The sequence below is a fragment of the Neofelis nebulosa genome, chromosome 6 (genome assembly GCF_028018385.1).
Source record: "Neofelis nebulosa isolate mNeoNeb1 chromosome 6, mNeoNeb1.pri, whole genome shotgun sequence".
Classification (NCBI taxonomy): domain Eukaryota; kingdom Metazoa; phylum Chordata; class Mammalia; order Carnivora; family Felidae; genus Neofelis; species Neofelis nebulosa.
The window spans coordinates 141,416,038-141,439,988 of record NC_080787.1 but is presented as its reverse complement, the minus strand read 5'-3'; the positions used below and the strand labels follow the sequence as shown (position 1 = coordinate 141,439,988).

Genomic DNA, 23,951 nt, shown 5'->3' with positions numbered 1-23,951 from the left:
AATTAAATTGTACCTGAGAGGAATAGAACAAAAAAAAAGAATTGATTATCATGTGAACACCACAATCTTATTTACCTTAGAATTAACCAAAAAATTCTATATAGACTACAATTATTTCTCAGCAATTACTTTCTCGTATTCTTTTCCTCCTGTTTATTTACTGTAGGAAAGTGGTAATTTCAAGACTTGGGTTTGGAATTTGGGCTGGAGAAGGGAGTGGGAGACGGATCAGTCTTCTCTATTTTGGTTTTAAGTATGTAGGTTTCCTGATGTAGCAATCATGTACTTTCCTTATAGTCTAGTTAACTTCATAGATGTCTAGGTTTGGGGAATCAAGACTCAACTAAAGACAAATTATGGTTTGTTTTCCTTTCATTTATAATGTGTTTCCTTGAGGTGAGTTGGGTGTGAATATTTTCACTTCACTTAAAAAATAAACTGTTAACTGAATTAAATACTTTTTTCCTTAGTTATTACATTCCTCCAAGGTAGGAAAACCTTCTAGAGAAACCAAATTATTATCAAAAGGGTGCTTGTGGGGGCACCTGGCTTGCTCAGTTGGTAAAGCATGTGATTCTTGATCTCAAGGTTGTGAGTTCAAGCCCCACACTGGGCATAGAACTTGGTTATAAAAAAGGGGGGGGGGGTGGTGCTTGTGATTATTTTTAGTTTGGTATTAAGCTGTGAGGGCATGATTCATGCTTTTACACTGTTGGGAAGTTGGGTGCTTTTTCCATGGACATGGAAAATACCTAATGGTCTAATTCTTATTGTTTGGATATTTTCCTATATTTCATGCAGCCTATTTCCTGAACTAATTGGCATTATGTATCACAGTTTACCTCATGATATAGTTCCCTTCCTATGGCTCTCTGAGAGGGCTTCTGTCACATTAGTTATATGGGTACTGGCGTATCTAAGAGTGAATTATTTTTTCTGTCTTTCAGTGTTCTCTTTACATATGTTATTTCAGGATTTATTCCCCCAATCCTAGCCTAAGGTATGATTTATTTAATTAAAAGCTTTATTCCTATGGTCTTATCAATGAAAGCACTACTTATTGGGATCTAGCATATTCTGCCTGATAATCTATACCAGGTGTCAAACATAACTTTCATTGAATTGAATTGCTGTAAGAAGAAAACTTTCTGCAGGTTACATAAAAAGTCGCTTTCTCCACAGAATAGATGTGGAGTAGATATGTGAACAGAGGTATCAGCAGGTGAAGAGCTAGTTGAACAATCATCATAGAACCAGAGTTTCTTACAGGATGCAATCTTTTTTTAAAAAATTTTTTTTTTTAATGTTTTTAATTTTTTTTATTTTTGGGACAGAGAGAGACAGAGCATGAACGGGGGAGGGGCAGAGAGAGAGGGAGACACAGAATCGGAAACAGGCTCCAGGCTCCGAGCCATCAGCCCAGAGCCTGACGCGGGGCTCGAACTCACGGACCGCGAGATCGTGACCTGGCTGAAGTCGGACGCTTAACCGACTGCGCCACCCAGGCGCCCCACAGGATGCAATCTTTAATGCTCTCGAGTCTGATTAACCTTCCTTCATGATTCTTCTAGGTATATAGCCATTTATACCTGATGTATCTGCCATGAGAATTTTTCTATTTTACTTTAAGAAATGAGAATAATTATGGCAACTGACATAATTGAGTGCCTTCTGTGTGTTAGGCAGTAAACTAAGCATTTTACATGGTATAGACTCATTTGAACCATTTAACCCCCTTTTCCCCTCCAAAAGCCCCTCAAAAACTGGTACTTTTTTGACACTCATTTTTTAAAAAAATATTTATTTATTTTTGGGAGAGCACAAGCAGGGGAGGGGCAGAAAGAGGGGGACAGAAGATGGGAAGTTGGCTCTGTGCTGTCAGGCTGACAGCAGCAAGCCTGATGTGGAGCTGAACTCACAAACTGGGAGATCATGACCTGAGCTGAAGTTGGACGCTCAACCAAATAGCCACCCAGGTGCCCCTTGACTCTCATTTTAAAAAGGTTTTTCTTGGGACTCACAGACGCTAGGTCACTTAAACCCAGGTGTGTCTGATTCCCAGACAGTACCGTTAGGTTTGATACCCTCTGACCAGCTCTATCCATGTCGGGTACCCACAATCTTTGTATCCTGCTCCCTCTCTTCTCTGCCTTTCCTAATACAAACTATCTACATCTATCCAGAAGGGTTCACTTTGACAGTAAACATCAATTTAAGTCAAAGTGTCTTGTCTTTGGAGAACTCATACTTTTGGTCTTAACCCTAACTGAAATAATAGATCTTGTGGAATACATTTTTGGAATTGATGAGAAGATATTTTAGAAACAGGAACCTTGCTTGATGCCTCTGAAATCATACCCCACGGATGTCCATCTCCTTTGTCTATGACTAAGACTGACCTTTAATAAAGACTATTGGTTTCTTTGCTTTCCACTCCTGGGGCCATGAGTGCCATCTCAGTTGAAAAAAGAAAATAAAAGAACTCAGGGCACATATGACGCAGAAGTGAGTCATAGGAAGAAAATGATAATGTATCTATTCCCAGATGACAATTATATTTAGGATAATCTACTTTTCATCAAAATACAGGGTGCAGACAGAGTTATTTTTTATTGCTTTTTCAAATACTTCATAATGTACTTCAGAAAATTTTTATGATAGCTTTTTAACAAAATTTTAAGAGAAATAGCCATGTCAGATAAAATTATATTTTAAAATATGATTTAGCATCATGTAATTGGTTTCCATACTGATAACTCTTTTTCACATATGTACACATAAGAACTATGTGTCAATTTAGGAGAAATAATGTCTATTTTTCATTTTTTCTGGAGTTTTCGTTTTATACTAAGTCTATCTCATATTTTTAAGTGCTTTTCCAGTTTTTCTTAAAATTCATTCAAAATGTGTTTAGTATAATCTTTTGCTGCAAGACACTATTGATTTAATAACTTACAGGGCAAAAGACTACTAGGTGGAAATAATTGAAGATGCTGAAATATTGAGCATATTATTAAAAGTGACAGATTAATTCAGGCAGATTGAATAACGCAAGCATGAATGAGATCTGTGCATATTATTATGAGATAATACATCTTTGAATAATTCAGACCTTAGTTATCATTAAAGTTGAAAGAAAAATAAAATTATGTTAACATTCTAGAATACTCTTAATTAGCCTGATTTTCTCTTATGATTATAATGTAATAACAAAAATACATTATTAAATACTTTCATTTATTATTTTTAAGTGTTCATTAAGATCACATCATTAATCACAAAAGTCAGAATTGGAAAGTAATAAATAAGTAGATAGACCAAATATTATCCACAAGCATTATTTAAACAGATGGAGTCTAGTAATCTAATAATCTACCAAATTGTGTTATTATTTTTCTTCCTGAATTTTGAGTATACATTTATTTTTAAAGCATATGTTTCTAGTTGTTAGAAGTGACTACATATTTCTGTTTTGAAATGTTCTTCTAATATTAAAATTAGTTTAAAAGATAAAGACCATAAAAAGCTTTAAATATAATAAGCACTAGAGTGTCCGGTTAGATGGTTACAGGGAAGATTATTAACTTGATACAAATTGACCTTTACAAAATATTTGGCTTCAAAATACAGAGGGCTGGGGAAAAAGTAGGCAGAATAGAGGTTGGGAGACTGCAGCCCCAGTGATGTCACACATCAATCATTCATTTATTCAGGAGTTTATTTTATACAAGTTGCCTGATTCTATTAGGCACAGGGGAGTCATCTATGAAGAAGGCAGATGGAGGCCTTCCTCTTATGGCACCTACAGTACCAAGTCGGTGGGGGAAACAGAATTAAACAAGAATAATCAAGTGTGATGTATTTTATAGATCATTATCCCCACCATACCTGACCATGAGTAGAAATATCAAGGAAGCTGCTATAGACTGAATTTTTGTGTCTTCTAAAATTCATATATTGGAATCTAAACCCCACTGTGATGATATTTGGAGATGGAGAGTTTGTGAGATGATTTGGTCAGGAGGGCAGAGTCCTTGTGAATGAAATTAGTGCCCTTATAAAAGAGGCCCCAGGGAGCTCCCTAGGCCCTTCTGCCATGTGAGAAGAGGCGTCTGTAAACCAGGGAGTGGGCTCTCACCAGACTCTAAATCTGCCAGCTCCTCGATCTTGGAACTTTCAACCTCCAGAACTGTACGAAATAAACTTCTGTTGTTCACAAGCCACCCACTCTATGGTATTTTTGTTATAACAGTGAAAACAGACTAAGATAGAGACATAACCTAGTGTAGGGGAGAGTCCAGAAAGGCCTTCCCTTCCTCTGAGATTGAAGAGTGTATAGGAGTTTGGTAGATGGAAAAGAAAGAGGAAATGTTGTCTAGACAGAATATGTTCAAAGGTCAGAGGAAAGAAAGAGCACAATGGTAAGAGGAACTAAGAGTGGTAGGTAAGGCTGGGCACTCATTCTCCATTTCCGGGGTGGGGGGTGGGAGTTTCTGGTTTCTGCATATGCGATGCATTCAAATGCCAATGGTAACCTTTTACAGAAGGGTTTAAACAGGAAAATGGTGAGGTTAGATTTGCTCTTTTGGTAGATTTGTACTGACTGCTTTATGTAGAGTAGATTAGATTTTTTTATTGTAAAAATGAGAATAAAAAGAAGCCAAAAGAATAGGCAAAAAAAAAAAAAAAAATTTTTTTTTTCTCTTCTAAGAGGAAAAGATGCCAGGAACGTACGTCTCTAGGATGATCGGAAATTGGATCTACTTGAAATGTTAGCATTGGCTTCAGAAAAACAACTATATGCTGTGTGTAACCAGTCACCATATACTAAACTTAAAGCTTTTTGATACCCAATGCAATATGAGTACAAAGAAAACTAGAGTTGAATTAATCAGTGATTATTAACAGTTGGTTATTTATTCCTTTAACAAATATTTATTTAATGTCTTCTCTGTACCTAGCATAGTTCTGGGCATGGGATGCACAGTGAACAAAATGGATGTGGTATCTGCCCTCATGGAATTTGTAGACTATACATTCTGAATCAAGAAGTTAATAATTTAAAAATGTTAAACTCAGCCATATAACTTTGTTCATTGCAATGGCCTGCCCAACTTGCCATTCTTCACAGTTCTAAAACTTTTGGCCACTGAGCCTATTTAACCTCCAACCCCATGTCTGCATTCCCTTCTTCCCACAGAGTTAATCATGCCATGTGTTACAGGAGGGACCCTCGTGCTGGGCATTGAGGACCCCTGGGTCAGTAACTCTATCTTGCTGTGGCTCTTGCTCTGTCCTTGGTACCATGAGTCCTGTTGAAGGGATTTCCTGGTTTGTACTTGAAGAATTGGACCCCCAACCTTCCCAGTGCCTTGGTTTTCTGTCAGTGGTCAGTTGTCCCCCACCTAGATAGACACTATGGTTGATAACCACGTGGTAATGATAATGATGATGGTGGTAGCTGGAGGAGCAATTATATACTGCAAGCTCATCCTTATCAGCTGCTATTACCTTTACTCGTACCACTTGGCTCATATCACTTACATTTTTAATGTTCTGTCCTTGAACACATCTCTTATTTTGGTTCTGCCTCCCAGGCTTATGGATTGACATGTCCATTCTGGAGTAACAGTACCATAGGCTCAAGTTATTGTCCAGTGTTAAATGATAATGAGTTACTCTTTCTTCTAACGGAAACTTTGTTTGTTTGTTTGCTCTCTCTGCCCCTCCCCCACTCTTGCTCTGTCTCTCTGTCTCAAAAATAAAATGAACATTAAAAAATAAATAAATAAAACAAAAAAATAAATAAAGTTAAGCCTAAATAGCTAGCACCAATTCAGTATCAATGCTCCTAGTTTAAATATTTAGAAATTCATTAGTTGATTAATTCACTAAGTACTTATTAGACAATAACTGTGTGATAGGCTCTGGCTGGTCTGTGTTCAGGAGATGCTAGTCCTTCTGGTGAGGACTAATATCCAACATTTCATCTCATGGCCAGACAAACCACGTACCGTTGGCTTGCAGGCTTATAAATGGCTTGTGGAGGTGATTTATACCAATCACTAAATGTTTCTAAACAGATAATATAGTGCATTATATACTTGCAAATACTTTCAAAAATTATTAAGCCCCCAAAATTGCTACTTTGGGCTTCTGTATTTTTGCCATGTCCTTGTCCAAAGTACTGTGTCCCCTCTCTCCACACCATTGTTGTCATTTCTTTTCATCACTTAAAACATAATAATTTTTTTTTAATGTTTATTTATTTTTGACAGAGACAGAGACAAAGCATGAGCACAGGAGGGGCAGAGAGAGAGGGAGACACAGAATCTGAAGCAGGCTCCAGGCTCTGAGCTGTCAGCACAGAGTCCGACGCGGGGCTCAAACTCACAGACTGCGAGATCATGGCCTGAGCCGAAGTCGGACGCTCAAGCGACTGAGCCACCCAGGTGCCCCTAAAACATAATAATTTAAGGGGTGCCTGGGTGGCTCAGTGGGTTAAGCGTCTGACTCTTGATTTCCACTCATGTCATGATCTCACATTTCATGGGATCGAGCCCCATATCAGGCTCTGTGCTGAGTGTAGGGCCTGTTGAGGATTTTCTCTCGCTCTCTGCCCCTCCCCCACTTACACATGCACTCTCTCAAAATAAGTAAACATTAAAAATGTAATAATTTAAAATGTACTTATAACAAATTGATCAACAGATGCATTCTTTACCACCAACTCTCTATATAGTGCTCATAGGCTTGAGAGATGCTTGGAATCCCCCTTCTACACATTCCAGGCCAAAAGCCATCCTGTGTTGTGTGTTTTGGAAGAGAAAAAGTTTAAGACATGGTGTTTTGATTTTTAGGAATTTATAGATAAATTTGAGGGATATGAATAATATGAATAGTATGTATGAAATAACAAATAGTACACATGTACCTAAATGCTGAATTTTAAACTATTCTGAGATTCTAGGAAGAGGAAAACTAACAGGGACTTGATCTGGGTAGAGGACGTTGGGTTACTAGGAGTGAGAAGGATGCAAATCAGGGAAGAAATGAAACATGGTCTGGAATTTGAGGGATGGGAACTGTGATGGGAAGGAGACATTTTCTGGGCAAGAGGGGGAAGCGTATATAAGACAGCAGGGGAGAAAGAAGGAGTAAGAAGTATGTTCATAGGAATGACCACCTCAGGGTGCAGCACACTACTGGAGAATATGTATTGTGAGTTTATTGGAAAATTAAATTTGGATACTTTAAGGCCCAAGTATGAAAGACTCTGGAAACCAAGTAAATAAATGGTTTAGCTAGACACAGAGGGCGTGAGACGGATTAATGTTGATGGCTGTGTTCAAACAAGGTGGATCATGCAATGGTAGTTCAAATAAATACAACCAGGAAGATTGCATTTGGGAGCCATTCTCTTTTCTCATTTGAATCTGCTCAGAAATCCTGTGTACGTAAACACACACACACACACACACACACAGCCTCCATGTAAACAAAGAAAAAGAGCAAAGATGTCATTAAATAATAATCACGTATTAAGATGCATCAGTGATAGTCATTTTTTTTTTTTTTTTTTTGCATAATGGGAAGATTTCTCTCTCTGCCTTATATACTTTTTACCCATAAGTCTTCAGATTCTGGTCGCTTCAAAAGCGTTATACAGTAAAGACTGATAAAAATATAAAAGGCAAGACAGATACTCATTTTCAACAAAAAAATGGGACAAATGAAATACCATTCTCAGAAAACCTTTCACTCTTTTCTGTGCAATCTATTTAGTATCAGAAAGAATGTGGCTACTATCAGAGGTCTTGTTACCACATGATGATATTCTTTCCACATGCAGAGCAAATAACTGTCTAACCATATTCATGAACAGAGACTTTAATCTCTTTTGGATTCTTTAAGAGACTGTGCTCCAAAGGTGATGTGGAGTCTCGCAGGCCACAAACATCTCTAGAATGTCAAATGCCGTTGATTGGATTTGTGCAGCCCAGATGACAGACACCATTCAACAAATTGAACATAATATTGTTGAAGCTCATGACAAAGAAGGAAGGACAAAAGGGGATTAATTGTCAATTAGAATCTGAAGAAAACATTTGTTTATGGTTACTCACATTTTTAAAGGTTACTTAGCTATATTTTAAAAGTCTGGAAATATGAAGCATTCCTTATTTCTTTTCAAAAATGAGGACAATAGGAAATTATGACTATAAGGAATGCAACTTTAATTTAATATTTTGACATGAAAGTATACTGTAGTAATAAATTCTAATTTTTACTAGAAAAAGATGAAGGAAACCAATTGCTATTAGATAGCAGTCTGCCCCTTTTGTGTATTAAATGACAATTCATATGCATTCAACACTGGTCAGAACATTATTCATATAATGGCTAGTTTTACAGGCTTCTAAATTTTAAAGCAAGATATAAAACTTGAATAGGATTCAGGGGAGAACCAGACAACTGCATTGTTAGAATATTAATGCATAAATCCCAAGAAAGGAGACTAAAGAAACTAAAATTACTTAATCTGGGAAAAATTTTTTCAGATATGTGATATTTTCTCTAAGAACAGAATAAGTAAAAAAAAGCAATAACTAAAAAGATTTTGAAATAGGTATTGGGAAAAAACAAAAACAGAAAAACCTTCCTGGGGCGCCTGGGTGGCCCAACTGGTTGAGTGCCTGACTCTTGGTTCTGGCTGGGATCATGATATCCCAGCTTAGGAGTTGGAGCCCCGCATCAGGCTCTGTGCTGATAGTGCAGAGCCTGCTTGGGATTCCCTCTCCCTCTCTCTCTGCCCTTCCCCCTGCTTGTGCACATACACGCTCTCTCTCTCTCTCTCTCTCAGAATAAATAAATAAATAAATAAATAAATAAATAAATAAATAAACCTAAAAAAATTGTTTAAAAAAAAACTTCCTTACAATTAGTGCAACTAGACAGTTAAAATGTTATCTTTTTTTGGAGATTTTTTAAAGTAAGATGGAATCATGTTCATTCATTCATCCATTCAACAAGTATTTATTGAAAAGCAACTAATGTACAAGATAGACAAGATCCTTGGTCTCTTAGATCTTACATTATAGCAGGGGAAATAGACGGTAAATAAAGTAATATGCTAAGAATTTCAGATCTTAGGAAGTATCGTGAAGAGAACAAAACAAAGCAATGGAAAGAAAGTGGCCACATTGGGAGTTTGTACTACAGACTGGCAAGTTAGGGATGACTCTTCTGAGGTGGCAACATGGGCACTGGGACTTGATGACAGGGAAACAGACGTGCAAAATCTAGAAGAAAAGCGTGTAGGCAGGGTGAATGGCAAATGCAAAGGCCCTGAGGTGGGCTTAAACACAGGAGACTCTTGGGAGGCAGAAGGCCTGCGTGTGCTGAGAACAGGTGAGGAGGAGGAGGGGAGGCAAGGAAGGAAGGGTGACGTGGTTGAGGCTGACTCTGCAACCTGTCTGCTATTCCAAGCCCAGAGGAGCGCTACAGGGCAGCTGCGGGGCAAAGAAGTAGGATAGGCAGGCTTTTCAGTTGGCTTTACCACTGTGACTTGAGAATAGCAACCCAAAGGCTGGTTTTTAAAAAAAAGTTGTTTTTCTTCCATAGAAAAGAAGTTATTCTAAATTTAGATGTAGAAGCATTTAGTTGTCCCCAACTAAATTCAGTATCCTAAAAACAATATCTTAGTCTATTAAAGAAATGTTGTGTCTGAAAAGACTACAGGAATCTGGCTATCTTGTGAGCCTAGTTAGATATCCTTTCTAAATACCATTCCCAGACAGTGTTTTCCATCTATTTCCCATTGCTTTAAGATAAGAGAGAATATGATTTGGGCGTTGAATTTTCCCTTGTGAGTAATACTAACCATTACGTTGAATAAAACCACTGTATTTTATTTTCAGTGTAAATCTGTTCTCTAACATCAGGTATTGAATCTGTACTTCTTTTGTAGGAAAGTATGGATATGAAATAATCATTTAATATTTAGTAAGGTAGGGAAAGAAGAAGGGGGTTACCAAATATTAGTGCTTACAATCTCTTTTGCACATTGTCTACAGCTTCACATAAAATACCAAGAAAGAGTGACTCTCCTGAGCTCATGGGGAGTACATGGACTCAAACCCTGGAATCATGAATTCCCGGATATCTTCTAGATTTTCTGGAGCCAGTCAAACCTAGTGCCTGAATAAAGACTTTCTACATGATCCCTAATAACTTTGGCTTTAGTTTCATAAGCCTCTTACTATCAAAATGAGGTTGTTGTTGTTGTTTTTATTATGGGAAATAGATTTGTGCTTTACTCCAACCTTCACCTCTATTTACCTAAATGGCATTTATTTCCAGGCCTCCTTTGGGTGCTTGAAGAGATTCAGTTAAAGGACAAAGAATGTGACCATATTCACTACCATTCTTCTGATTTATCATACTCTGAGGAGGCACAGGAAAGTCAGAGCCAATCAATAGACTCCTGATATGATCAATTATTTCTTTCTCACTATTCCTTAAGCTTTTGTCATATTTATCGTTTCCCCCTAGTACTTACAATAGTCATTTATAAATAGTAGGTTTTCAGCACATTTTGTTGAGGGAATGAGTATGTATTGACATTTAGTATTCTTTATGAAATTCTTAGTTATAAAAAATAGTATAGGCTCCTATGTTCTACTAGAAGAAGGATAGTAAAATATTTATTCTACTACTTATGTTTTGTATAACTTACTACCAAAAAGGACTTGAGGAAGCTTAACAACAATTCACTGAAGCAAATCAGTAAAAATATATTGGTAGCTTCTGTGTGCCTGGCTCAGCAGGATGTGATGGGGATACCAGAATGGATGTGGTCTTCTCTGCACCCAAGGAACCCACTGCCTTCTGGAGGCTAGCAATTAACTATAACTCATGCGATCAGTACTGCAAAGGTGATCTGAGCAAAGTGCTCTGATGCAATAAGACAAATGCAGTAAGACCAGAAAATCATTACAATTCTGATAAAACAACAAGAGTCCTGCATTGGGTGGTGGCAGATATTTGAGAAACCTGGCCTTGGTGTGCCTAGGTGGCTCAGTTGGTTGAACGTTAGACTTCAGCTCAGGTCATGATGTCACAATTCGTGGTTTCGAGCCCCACATGGAGCTTTGTGCTGACAGATCGGAGCCTGCTTTGGATCTTCTGTCACTCTCTGCCCCTCCCCTGCTTGTGCTCTCTTGCTCTCAAAAATAAACAAACATATAAAAATTAATTAATTAATTAATTTAAAAAACCCAAAAACCTGGGCTAATAGAACACTGGTATAAATGAGCTCTCCTCTAGTAAGAGGAATCATTAAGATTTTCTTGGGAGAATTATCTTATTTTTATGGCACTAAATTTATCATGCTTGTCTTTCTATGAGTGCAATGCAAAACAAAACTGGTACTACTTATGTAGTTATACCAATAAATATACAAAATTTTTTAAATAGTGTGTTTTTCTAAAATCAATACTTGACAATAGTTGATAGTACAATCATATATTGTGTTGTATCTCCATGAAGATGTTGCTGCAGGAAATAAAGACGTATAGTCAGGCTGAGAGTTTTTTTGGTTATCTGATTTGATGTAGAGTTTAACTTACAAGTTATAGACAAGTAAAGAGCATATTCCATATCCCAATTGGACAGACTACTGCTAGTCACTTTTGTCACACACAAGAGACCTTCACCTTCAGATGTGACACATACCATTGTCTTCCTGTCAATGCTCCAGAGTCATTTTTCCAACAGTGTCAGCAATTTCTTCCTCAGAGGCTGGCCGCTCAAACTCTCCACTAATCTAAAAGGCAAGTCATTAAAAGCAGAAATTAGATTTCTTGCAAGTAAGATTTTTAACAGCGCTAAACTGATAGTGCGTGTCAGGGTTTAAAAGACTTGGGGACTAATCCAAGGAAAAAGATATGCCTACACAACAAAATTGGGCAGAGCTTGGACAAGGTTTCCTGAGAGGGGAAAGTGTCTCACAGTGGGAGGCTGTCCAGAGGCTCACAGAGGGGGCCACTATCTAGGAGAGAGGAGGGAAGGGAACTCCTGGAGGTGGGGCCAAGGGGGGAATCAGAGAAAGGACTTCTTGCTTTCAAGTGCTATCACTCAGCAGCACCGTTTGGAGTCCCTGGGTCAGAAGGGCTACAGCATGTGGGGTCTTATCATCATGTGGCTATATCTTAATGGCCAGCAGATGCCTGGTGAAGTTTTGCAATGATATAAAGTAGAAGGGTTCTAAATGACTCAAATCTGCTTTTTTGGTGCCATTTTTAAAATAATTGAATCCGTAGAAGTTTACATTTTGTGCTTTGTGAACTTTTGAAATAACAGGTCTCAGTCTGAAGTGAAGATATAAACAATCTAGGAGTCAATATGCCGAGGCCATCTTTGGCTCATTTATGAAGAAATGAATTTTTTTCCCCCTTGCTCAGGGTTTGGTTCTTTGTAAAAAACAAAACATTCCATTGCTTAAGAAGTAACAGTAAACAGAAGTTTATGAAAATTATGGAAAATACTTTAGTTATTGTCTAAGGTTAAGAATTCGAAATGGGATAGAGGCAGATATATTCTGCAGAGCTTTTTAAGAACTAATATAGATCTCATGATTCACAAGTTGGATGAAATACAGCTTGATGCATTTTATGAGTCACTTAAACTCAATCAATTAAATTAAGTGTTTGAAGAATTTAGAGACCCACCAGATCTATTTGTGACAATGGAAATACACAACAAAGTGGTTGCTTGTCTTCTGATTTAACCTCCCCTCAAGATTCTTTACTGTCCCCCGTTACCAGAAGAGTCATTGGATAACCTAAGTGATTTGTAACTTGCTCCTGTCTGCAGTAATAACTGAACTTTCCTTTGCTGCTTTAAAATAATTTGCAGGTGTGTTTTTATATTTATGTTCAAACAGTATTTGGTTGTATATATTATTTAGCAACTAATCAAAATAGTTCGTACAAATTTTACAAAACTTCAAGGAATAATTTTCCATAAAATTTTTGGAGTAAACATTTACTCAGTGTTGAATGGTTTTATTATGATAATAAGCATTTATCAAGTACACATTCATATGTAAGGAAGTCTAGATCATTTCTTTTCAAGGGTCTTGATTCATATATATATATATATATATATATATATATATATATATATATATATATATATATATATATATATATTTTGCCAGGAAGTAGGATTTATTGGTAAGCATGAATAGCATGTTAATAATTTAACAAGCATGAACCTCATGCTGAGGTTCTCATCAGTTCAGAGACTGCTCTATTCATCCAAGGGGCCACGATTAGGGATGTATTTGACCCCACAGCCATCTGGGATGAGCCGCTTTTCAGCCACCATGTCTTCAAATTCATCTGCATTAAATGGGCTTAGTAAAGCCCTACTTCTTGGAAATGTGGATCATCTGGTGGCCACGGAACTTGAATTTGGCCCTGTGTAGGGTGTCAATCACATGCTCCTTGTTCTGCAACTTGGTACAGATGGACATGATGCTTGGTCAATGTGGACCCTGGCCATTGTGCCCTGGGGCTTTCCAAAGGCACCCCACGTACCTGTCTGGAGCCTAGATTGGAGATATCATGAGGTCAAACATCAATGTCCACTGGAAAGGGCTGTTTCCAAGGTCCCTTAGGGCAACCCAGACAATCAATAGACTGCATACCCTACCAAGGAGGCTGCTGTTTGCAGCCATTGCACACTGGGCCCCCATGGGGAAAGAGCACAGTTTAATTGGCTGCAGATTGTATATTCTTAATAACTTATCTTTAAGTTCTTGACTTAGTAGTAAATACACTACTGCTATACTTTAAAAATTCTTTTTCTGAGTTCTAACCTTATTTTTTTAATATTATGATGAATTATTTATCTTTTTAAACTATTGAGAATTGTGATGCATCAGATAATATCATAATATTCTTTCATTTAGAAAATGCAAATTATTCCTTTTAATATATTAAAGCATTCAAATTCAAAATATAATTGTAATTTAACAAAGAAAGTATGTCATTTTTTTTAAAGCCACTGAGAGCCTTGTGCAGTGGTGTTCTAATTCCTCATTCAAGGCAGGTATAATCCAGGTGGGAAGAAAGATGTCTGGACTAGAAACCATCTAAAACAAATTCACTGAAATACATGTCCAAGATTTTACATACAAAAGTTTTAGAGCAGTTTTTAAGGTTAGTTAATATCTTTTATCTGTAAAATTCCAAATTGAGCCCATTCACTATGGACTGTGGGCTGCCTATAATCATAGAAATGCCCTGTACATTTTCTGATGTTCTTCAGGAAAAATAACTTCTATTTGATATGCACATAATTCTGGAAAAATGTTGCATAATTCATTGACACTAGTGTCAGAGAAAGTAAGCCAAGAATGAAAATTTTTGCAGACACCTCTTCAATAACTCTGGGTTGATCAGCTACCGTCTGTGGTATGGGTTCTGTTGCAATGTAACATCTCCTCTTTGAATGAAGAAATTACAGTGAAAGAAGAAGAATTTTCTATAAGATACATGAAGGAGTAATGTGTTTTCAGAAGGGAGAGGTGCAAGGCAGAAAATAACAGATGTTGACTAAAAAAGGAAAAGGAAGACACAAAATAAAACAAACACAAACAAAAAACCCAAGATATCATGGATGCAGAAATAACAAAATAGAATTTTTGGAGATATGAGTCAAATTTTCAAAAGTTTAAGTAAGAGAAAAAAACCTAATCAACATAAGTAAGTTGTAAACAGATGCAAATAAATGATTCTTTTCATATATATCTAAATATAATATATAAGTAGATATATCTATGTATCTATAATCTATAGTAATTTATCTACATTTATATAACTATATATGATTTATAGAATGAAGTCTTACTAGGGAATTCTCTGTTTAATTATAAAATGTATTTGAAAAAATCTATAAAACACTTCTGAGCATCCTTAAAGAACCCTTATATACCTGGAGAAACCCACACCATATTTTTTAAGTCTTTTTTTTAATTTACTTTTATTTTTTTAGTTTTACATATAGAGAGAGAGTGAGTTGGGGAGAGGGACTGAAGGAGAGAGAAAGAGAACCTTAAGCAGGCTCCATGCTCAGCACAGAGCCCAACATGGGGCTTGATCCTGTGACCCTGGGATCATGACCTGAGCCAAAATCAAGAGTTGTTTTCCTTCTTCCTACCCCTCAAGTGAGACAGGAAGGCTGGAAAGTACCAGGCTTGGGCACTTCCCCTCCCCCATGTTGGTTAGGCTCTGGTAAAATAGTTTCCCCGGAGGACACACCTTTGTTAAGGAAAACAGAATGCTCTGGGCATATTCCAAGGTGGTTACTTTTCTTCTTCCCCCTGCTGGAAGTACAGGGGGTTTTCTTCCAATTTTCACAAGGAAAATCTGGTGGAGCCCCAGGAGGCAAAACTCATGAAAGTGTGGAGACCCTCTTAAGACAAGCCACCAGAGCTTTTAGCTCTCAAGGTCATCGACTCTGACCCTCCAGCAATCCCTCCACTGCGGTTTAGAGCTCCTGCTATTAGCTCGTGCAGCAGGTGATACTCTAGGTGATTCTCTTTGTTCATCTCTCTCAAATTGTCATGGCAGTGGCCATCCCTGTGACCTCAATTCTCTCATGACTCTAAGAGGAGGGTTTTTTGTTTTGTTTTGTTTTGTTTTTTTAAGCATTTGTTTTCATCCCCAGTTTCCTTGTGGGAGGAGAGTGATGACCTCCAAGCTCTTTACATGTCAGAATGGAAACCACAAGTCTCCAGAGATAAACTTTCTAAATGTTACAGTGCTAAAAATTCACTGAACTGGTTTCCAATTCAGGAAGAATCTTAAAATCTACACGCTAAACTATTATGTGTATGTAAATAAATCTTCCTGTTCATTGAGAGGTCTAGATGCTCAACATTCCTTACATTTTCTCTAACTATCTTTCTTTTCTGTGACTTGTAGCAAGAGTGACGGAAATAAATATAAGGCCACCTCCGTGACAAGCTTCTGCATACCCCATATGTTTTATTTGCAGACTCTTTTTTTTTTTAATTTAGATAAATTTGCCTTTATTATTTAGGTGATAATTGATGTTTTCAGTATTCTTGGGTTTCCTTAGCCAATATTTCCATCCTTAGTATTTCCATTCCATCTGTCACTGTCTCTTTCATCAGTTTTTGCCCCCTTTTCTTTATGTTCTTAAAGAACAAATTTGTTTGTTTTCCTGGTCACTGGTTTCAGTTTTGCAGGGTCAGTGGCAAGCATTACAGCTTTACTTCTTCTCTTACAGTTTGGATTTTCTTTAATTCTCTTCTGACGTCAGTCATTTTTCACTTGATCTCACACTATTTTTGATTTTCTGCTTCTGTCTCAATGCATCATTCTTGAGCTTACCAAGGAAATCTTTTTGAAAACATTCCCCTGGTTCTTTCTGAAAACTGTTTTTTAGAGATACTTTTCCCTGTGTTTTTAGGAAACGTCATGAGGCAAGACCTTTGTGTCTACAACACTCAGATCTGCCTTGTGCTTTTGCTCAGCTTTTAAATAATGTGTGAGAAATGTCCTTGGTTTTCTCGCCACCACCTGAGGGGTCCAGCTTCTTACTCAGATCTGTACCAGAATTGCAGGTTGATTATGCAAATTGAAAAAGACTTTGTTTTTAAAAAAATTTTTTTAATGTTAATTTTTTGAAAGACAGAGAGAGAGAGAGTGAGCGAGCGTGGGAGCATGAGTAGGGGAGGGGCAGAAGGAGAGGGAGACAATCTGAAGGCTCCAGGCTTTGAGCCGTCAGCACAGAGCCCTACTTGGAGCCCAAACTCAGGAACTCACAAACTGCAATCATGACCTAAGCCAAAGTTGGATGCTTAACCGACTGACCCACCCAGTGCCCTAGACTTTCGACTTTTTAGTAGATTTTCATCTAGTGTGACTAATCTGATATATGCCTTTCCTTTTGGGTCACTGTACTGCTCTAGAGAATCAGCTCCAGTCCTGACTGTTTTATTTTTTTTAAGGGTAAAGCATTTGGTTATTTTATTTCCCTATGTGGTTACCTCTCCTTTCACCTTTGTAACTTGTCTACATATACATTCCAAGGAGCAAGGTGTTACTGCAGTCACATTGTGTTCTGCCCAGGTCATGGACTAGGAGTTGTAGTGTCTAAAACAATTTTTGAAAAAATAAAAATAAAAAAGAAGTAAAGATAGAAATGGGGGGTGGGTAGTGAGAGGGCATAGCTCTGCCTCCTGGAAAAAGAATCCTCATGAGGTTGGATGTCTGTTCCTGATTAGGTTTGGTAATAGAATAAAATGGAGTAAGCATTGCTAAGAGGATTATTTAAAAGAGCCAGGAGGACATTGAGGAAGTGAGGCTTATGTACATCTTCTGTGTTAAATTCTCAAAATTTTTGCTGCACTCAGGCTTCTGTTATGTGTTAAACTGGACATAAATGGACTTTCCCCCTGTCACTAGCCCTAGCAATCAATCACATATAGGTTAGTGTAAATATAGCTATACCAGCACCAATCCGATCTTGTTCACAACAATTTAGGGGCTCCTGGGTGGCTCAGTCGGTTAACCGTTCAACTCACGATTTCTGCTCAGGTCATGATGTTACGGTTCCTGAGATCCAGCCCCGTGTTCTGCTATCAGTGCAGAGGCTGCTTGGGATTCTCTCTCTCCCTCTCTCTCTGCCCCTCCCCTGCCCCCTCTCTCTTTCTCTCAAAATCAATAAATTAACCATTAAAAAGGGGGAAAAAGCAATTTATGTAAATCCCCTCTTTCCTTTTAAAAACTCTAACTGCTTTTCCTCTCAGGAGCACACTCAATTTCAACCTAACCTTAGGGATTGCAATCCCTAAGACCCCAAATAAATGCACCCATTTTATTTTGCAATTTTGTCTTTCATCGGTTGACAGGTTTTGTTTTGAAGTTATTGGTAAATCCTCAGAAGTCCAGCTTCACAGAAAAACGAGTCAGCGTTGATGCAGTTTAACTGAAACTAAGATAATGCTTTCTCAAGGTGTTTCGTAGAGTTAAAATGATTAAAAAACAATTAAAATTATTTTTACAAGTAATTATTAACCACATTTTTTTAATAATCGGGATATTCAACTCCCTAGTGCCCCAAATAGCTACTTTTCTGAATTGCTTTTTTCCAGGAGATGCTTATAATAGACTCTGTTATGACCACATGGGTCCCCCTTCAGGATCGGGTCCTCGCTCCTCAGAGGCCACCTGTGTTGACTGCCAGAGGGCTCCTAGCCTGAGAACTCTCTACCTGAGAACTGCCCCTGGCTGAAGGGAGCTGCCTCACCTGAGATGCCCTCTCCTCAGGGGCAGACAGCATCCAAAGATTGGTAAAGCTGAGAACAAAAGCCCAGGCCACTTGTCCCAATTCAGGACATCTCCAAAGACCTGTCTCAGCAGCAGACACTTGCAGGAATCGGCTGGGGCATTTGTTGCCGCTGCATTACAGCTCAAGTTTTGCTCTGTCCAATCACAGTTCCTTCGAGAGTACCTTCCTATTTTGCCCGCACTCCTGTCTGTTTGCGGGAATCTGTTTCCCAGGAGCCCAACTGGAGACAATACTTCCATTTGCCCGCTCAGATCGTCTCTGCCAATCTCTGTCCTGGGAGGCTCACCTCTTAATTCTGCTTCATTGGGCTACCTTGCCTTCTGGTATCCCACCATCTCCAGCCATCAGTAGATAAAGGCAGGGGATCAGAGGGTAGGAGGACAGTGGGACCTGGATATTTAACCCCCATCCTCCTCCTGCTTCATGGTTTTGATAGCAGCTGAGTTACTCCGTGGTCAAGATTCTGTCAGCCTCTTATCCGTGTCTCTGGGCCTTGGGTTAGTAAGGGCTTCCTTTTATTGCTGGTTTAATACCATCCTCTGCCCACATTTCTGTAAATAGTCATTTCATTAAAATTCTTTTCCATTCAGTCTTTTAAGTGCGCTGGCTATTTCTTCCTGGGCTCCTGACTGAAGTCATTTTGAAAACATCTTTCTTCATTTACTGGTTCTAATTTCCATCATCAACCATTCAACAACACAAGGTTGAAAAACTGCCATACAGCACATATCATCCTCTTGCACAACAGAACAGAAACGATGTTTGAAAACCAGTTCATCATTAGCATAAGCCTTTATTACAAAATGCTGGATGTGAGAAGGCTCCAAAGGAGCATTATAATATGGGCAACCATGGCGAAAAATTTTTTTTTAATTTTTTTTAACGTTTATTCATTTTTGAGAGACAGAGAGAGACAGAGCATGAGCAGGGAAGGGGCAGAGAGAGGGAGACACAGAATCTGAAACAGGCTCCAGGCTCTGAGCTGTCAGCACAGAGCCCAATGAGGGGCTCGAACTCACAGACTGCGAGATCCTGACCTGAGCCGAAGTCAGACACTCAACTGACTGAGCCACCCAGGCGCCCCAAACATGATGGAAATTTTAATCAGATTTTACCTGAAAGGGTCAGCCAAAGTTCAGCTGGTTTGGGGAATATAGTGGTCCCCCCTTATCAGTGGGAGGATACGTTTCACAACCCCCTGAAGCCAGATAGTACCAAGCCCTAAATGGATTATATTGTTTCCTATACATACATACCTGTGATAAAGTTTAGTTTATAAATTAGGCATAGTAAGAGAATAATAGCAATAATTAATAATAAAATAAACCCTTCATGTGACAGTGTGAGATGACAAAATGCCTGTGTGGTGCAATGAAGGGAGGTGAATGAGGTAGGCATTGTCACATAACATTAGGCCACTACTGGTCGTCTGACACTATGTTAGGAGGAGTATCATCTGCATCCAGACCGAGGTTGACTGCCAAAACCATGAAAAACAAAACCCAGTTAAGGGCAGGGGCCACTGTAGCTGGTCAAAGATAGTTCTCGTGAAGTATAAAGGATTTTTCTTACAAATCCAAAGCCATTGTTTGCACAATTTGGATTTGGTCAAAAGGAGTAGAGAAGAGCAGTTAGGGATAAGGTTGTGGGCTCCAGGAGTGGAGGGACGTGGGGCTGTGTGGGTAGGGTCGTGCGAGAGGCACATTCTCAGTCCTTCTCTGTGTCTCAGAGTGAGGACATGACTTTATCCTCAAGATGGGTAAATCATAACCAAAATAATTTAAGAGCTTAAGAATATGTAGGGGAAGGGAGATAGAATTTTTCTTTTAGATTTAAGCTTTTTAGAGGATGAAACCCAAAGTATGGAAATGGATTAAAATAACTCAGCACACCTCTGAGATATTTACATTCATTTCTCAAAGTGAAAAAATATTCCTCGTTAAAACAATGAACTAGATACATCTTAGGAAAAAAATGAGAACCTATTTGTTTTTTAATTTAGACAATAGAGCCCCTAAGCAAGGAAGTTTGGTTGAGGAAGATAATCTGCCTGAATCACTGTGATTGCAATTTAAATTAGAGAACCTAACAAAATACCTAATATAATTACTGAGATGCGAAAATCCTTTTCTCTCTCCTTTCTCCTTCCTTCCTTGTCATTTGCCATCTGACCTCTCATTGAGTGAAAGGAAAAGGAGCTTATCACTCCAGGGAAAAAGGCAGCACCACTTTCAGGAAACCACGAATTCTTTCTCCTCCTTCCCTCAGCCCCGCATGCTATTCACACTGCAAGCAGAAAAGCTCAGTGCTGGGGTAACTCAACTCTAAGAGGAACAAACATTTACAAGGGATTGTTGTGAGTGGGCAGTGTCAATTTGCTTCCTTTCAAGTCAACACTAGTGCCAGCGGGAACAACCACGGTCTCCACATCATTTGAGATTTCGTTGAGGCAGGAACTGCCTGTCAGTTTTACATATTTTGTAAAACTCTGACTTACAACACTGGATACGTTCTGTTCTCAAGCAACCACACTCAGTTGTTCTCACTGTGATTTCTTCTCTGCTGCCTTTGAAGTTAATATGAATATAATTTTCAAGTAGCCAAGCATGTGTTGATTATTTCCTTTGTCTTATAGATGGCCAGAGGATTGCATCTCGTGAGGACTGCTTAAAAACTCATAAAAACAATTTGGAAAGGGCCCTTTTTAAGCGAATGAAATAGAACAACCGGGTTTTAATTCCAGGAACTCATAAAACTATATTAGCAATCTCTATGAGTGTTCTGTTGAGGTGCCTGGGAACAATTGGATACAGCTCACTGTTTCTTATCTTACTAACTTGTACTTTCCTATCCTATAGGATTCCCTTTGGAGATTGTTCTCACCTGTATCTTAGGCTTACCTCCTTTCTTTCTGTCTTTGTCTTATTCCGTGCCTTCATCCCTTCTCATCTCACTCATCTGTGATAGCTGATTTTCCACCTCTAAATTAACCCCATAATGGCACCTGCTGTACAAAAATTCTTAGTTTGCAGGACAAAAGTCAAGCAGTAAGATTGGCTTCAAACTGTAAAGGGCCAACTCATTCTGAAATCTTATTTCCTTGTCACTTAGTTAAAGAAAAAGTATTCACGACATCCATGACACTCGTTAGAGGTGGTATAGAAGACTCTGTTTAAGAGGGACCATGCAGAGTGTTTGGGAGTGGGGAAGAGAGATATGGCTCACCTACCAGACACAAGGACAAGCAGGGATTTATAGCCAAGGAGTGCGGTGGGGGTCAGTGAATAGAAAATTACTAAGAGGAAACATCAAGTCGTCAAGGATTCTTGCTAGACTGGCTCAGCTGGATTCTGGCTGAAGGCAGGCCAGGGTGAAGATGGAACTGAGGTGGGAGATGAGGAATTTGATCAGGTGTAGAGGGCCTCATAGGCCTGAGGGTGGAGGTTGACATTGAATTGACTATGCAGAATCCTTGCTAAAACTGGACTAAGTGAGCCAAGGACAGCGCTCAAGGTCAACAGCTAATCAAGAAGAGACCCAACGTCACTCATTCCTTTTTCACTCTCACACTGGTATTCTTTGCAGCACAAAATTCCTTCGTTGCATTCTGATGATTCCTACCTAATTGTCATAAAGCATGCTATTTCCTCAGCCTGAAGTTTTCTTCCTGCCTGCAAATAGTTTACTCCTAGTCATCTTTTAAAATTCAGCTCAAATGTCGCCTTCTCTTGGAAGTCCTCTCTGACCCACAAGTCCAATTTGGATGCTCCTCCTCTGGGCATCCCTTCGTTCATTCAACAAGTGTTATTTAGTGATGATTCTGGATCATTCCCGGAGCAAAGCACTGAAGATGTGGTGGAAAATGCTGTGAATGAAACTTGCAGCTTCGTATTGTCTTTAGCTCTGTGGGAAAGGCCATGTTTTATTAGACACTGCATCCCTAGAACTTAGCCCAGAACATGATGTGTACTAATACTCCATGTTCAGTAAATATTTGTGGAAGGCAACGATTAACAAGAGCAGGAAGTAAGAATGGAAGGTGCTGGGGAAATGGAGTTCAAAACAACAGAAATTTATTGAGTCTCGGTTCTTAGAGAATGGAAATCTGGCATCAAGGTACTAGCAGGTTGCGGCTTTTCTCCTTGGCTTGTAGATGGCCATCTTATTCCCTGTGCCTTCACATGGTCTAACCTCTGTGTGTGTGTCCAAATTTCCTCTTCTTATAAGGATACCAGGAAAATTGGATTAGAGCCCCCCCCAATGACCTCATTTTAAATTAATTACTACTTAAAAAACCCATATCAGAATATAGTCACTTTGTGAAGTACTGAGGGTTGGGACTTCAAAATAGGAGTTTAGGAGGACATAATTCAGCTGATAACACCTGTCTACCTTGATGAAAGTAGAAGAGATCAAAGAAGAGAGCAGCTTTATTATTGAAAACACATTAAACCAGAATTTGATGCACATCACATGTAATCCACTACAGAGATGGCAAAGACAGGACTACACTTCCCCTTTTGTATGGTCAAGCAGATACAACACATTCGATACATATTCTTTTTGTTTGTTTGTTTGTTTACGTTTATTTATTTTTGAGACAGAGAGAGACAGAGCATGAACGGGGGAGGGTCAGAGAGAGGGAGACACAGAATCTGAAACAGGCTCCAGGCTCCGAGCTGTCAGCACAGAGCCCGACGCGGGGCTCGAACTCACAGACCGCGAGATCATGACCTGAGCTGAAGTCGGCCGCTTAAACGACTGAGCCACCCAGGCGCCCCTCGATACATATTCTTAAGAGAAGCAACAGCCAGCCCTCAGCGGAGAGGGGGGACCACACCATTTGGCACAGAGTCCATCCTAAATCCCCTTGGTGAGGTGGCCATCTGTGCTTGCTAATTCCTTTTTCTAAAGAAAAGATACATTTTTCTTATCTTTACAACAGGAGGTACTTTTGCAACTTGGAGTAAGGCACCCGTTGGAAGTTAGGCTCCTACCCTCCCAAAGCAACTGAGACCCGGGAGCTCTGTCTTCCTTGATGGTTGTGTTTTGAAAAGATGACTTCCAGGTCCATAAGAAAAACATCCCTGGGCTGTAAAACTGGACAGAGGCTTATTTAGCCTTTTAAAAAGATTTGTGTACATCTCAAAGGAGCAAAAAACGAATTTACAGTAAGATTTCTAAAGTAAATGCTGAAAGAAAAGGGAAGGGGGGAGTCTCTTCCTTATTTTCCACAGGTATAACTAAACCTTTTATTTTAAATTTCTACTTGCCCTTGCAAGGACAGAAAGGGAGGATGTCAGACACCAGGTGTTTCCTTCTCTCCTCTGAGGTGATACTCATGTTGTGGGACATTTGTACACATGGCACCATTCACAGGTATGCTCAGGGGTCTGTTCAAATCCACCGCACGCATTTCCACTCAGTCCTTCCATCTCTACTGTTTAGAGAGCACAAGAGGACTCAAATCGATGGCAAGCATAGTTTATCCATTCTGACTTATTAAAATGGGAGTCACTTACATACACTCATAATTTAACCACCAATAGCAACAATTCACT

General features: G+C 38.8%; 1 non-coding gene across 1 annotated transcript; it reads right to left on the bottom strand.

The window, feature by feature from the left end:
• Positions 1 to 13,662: 13,662 nt before the first annotated feature.
• Positions 13,663 to 13,792, bottom strand: LOC131515610 (small nucleolar RNA SNORA70). The gene has a single exon (XR_009263664.1). It is a non-coding gene; the product is annotated as a small nucleolar RNA SNORA70 (small nucleolar RNA).
• Between the last annotated feature and the right edge of the window lie 10,159 nt (positions 13,793 to 23,951).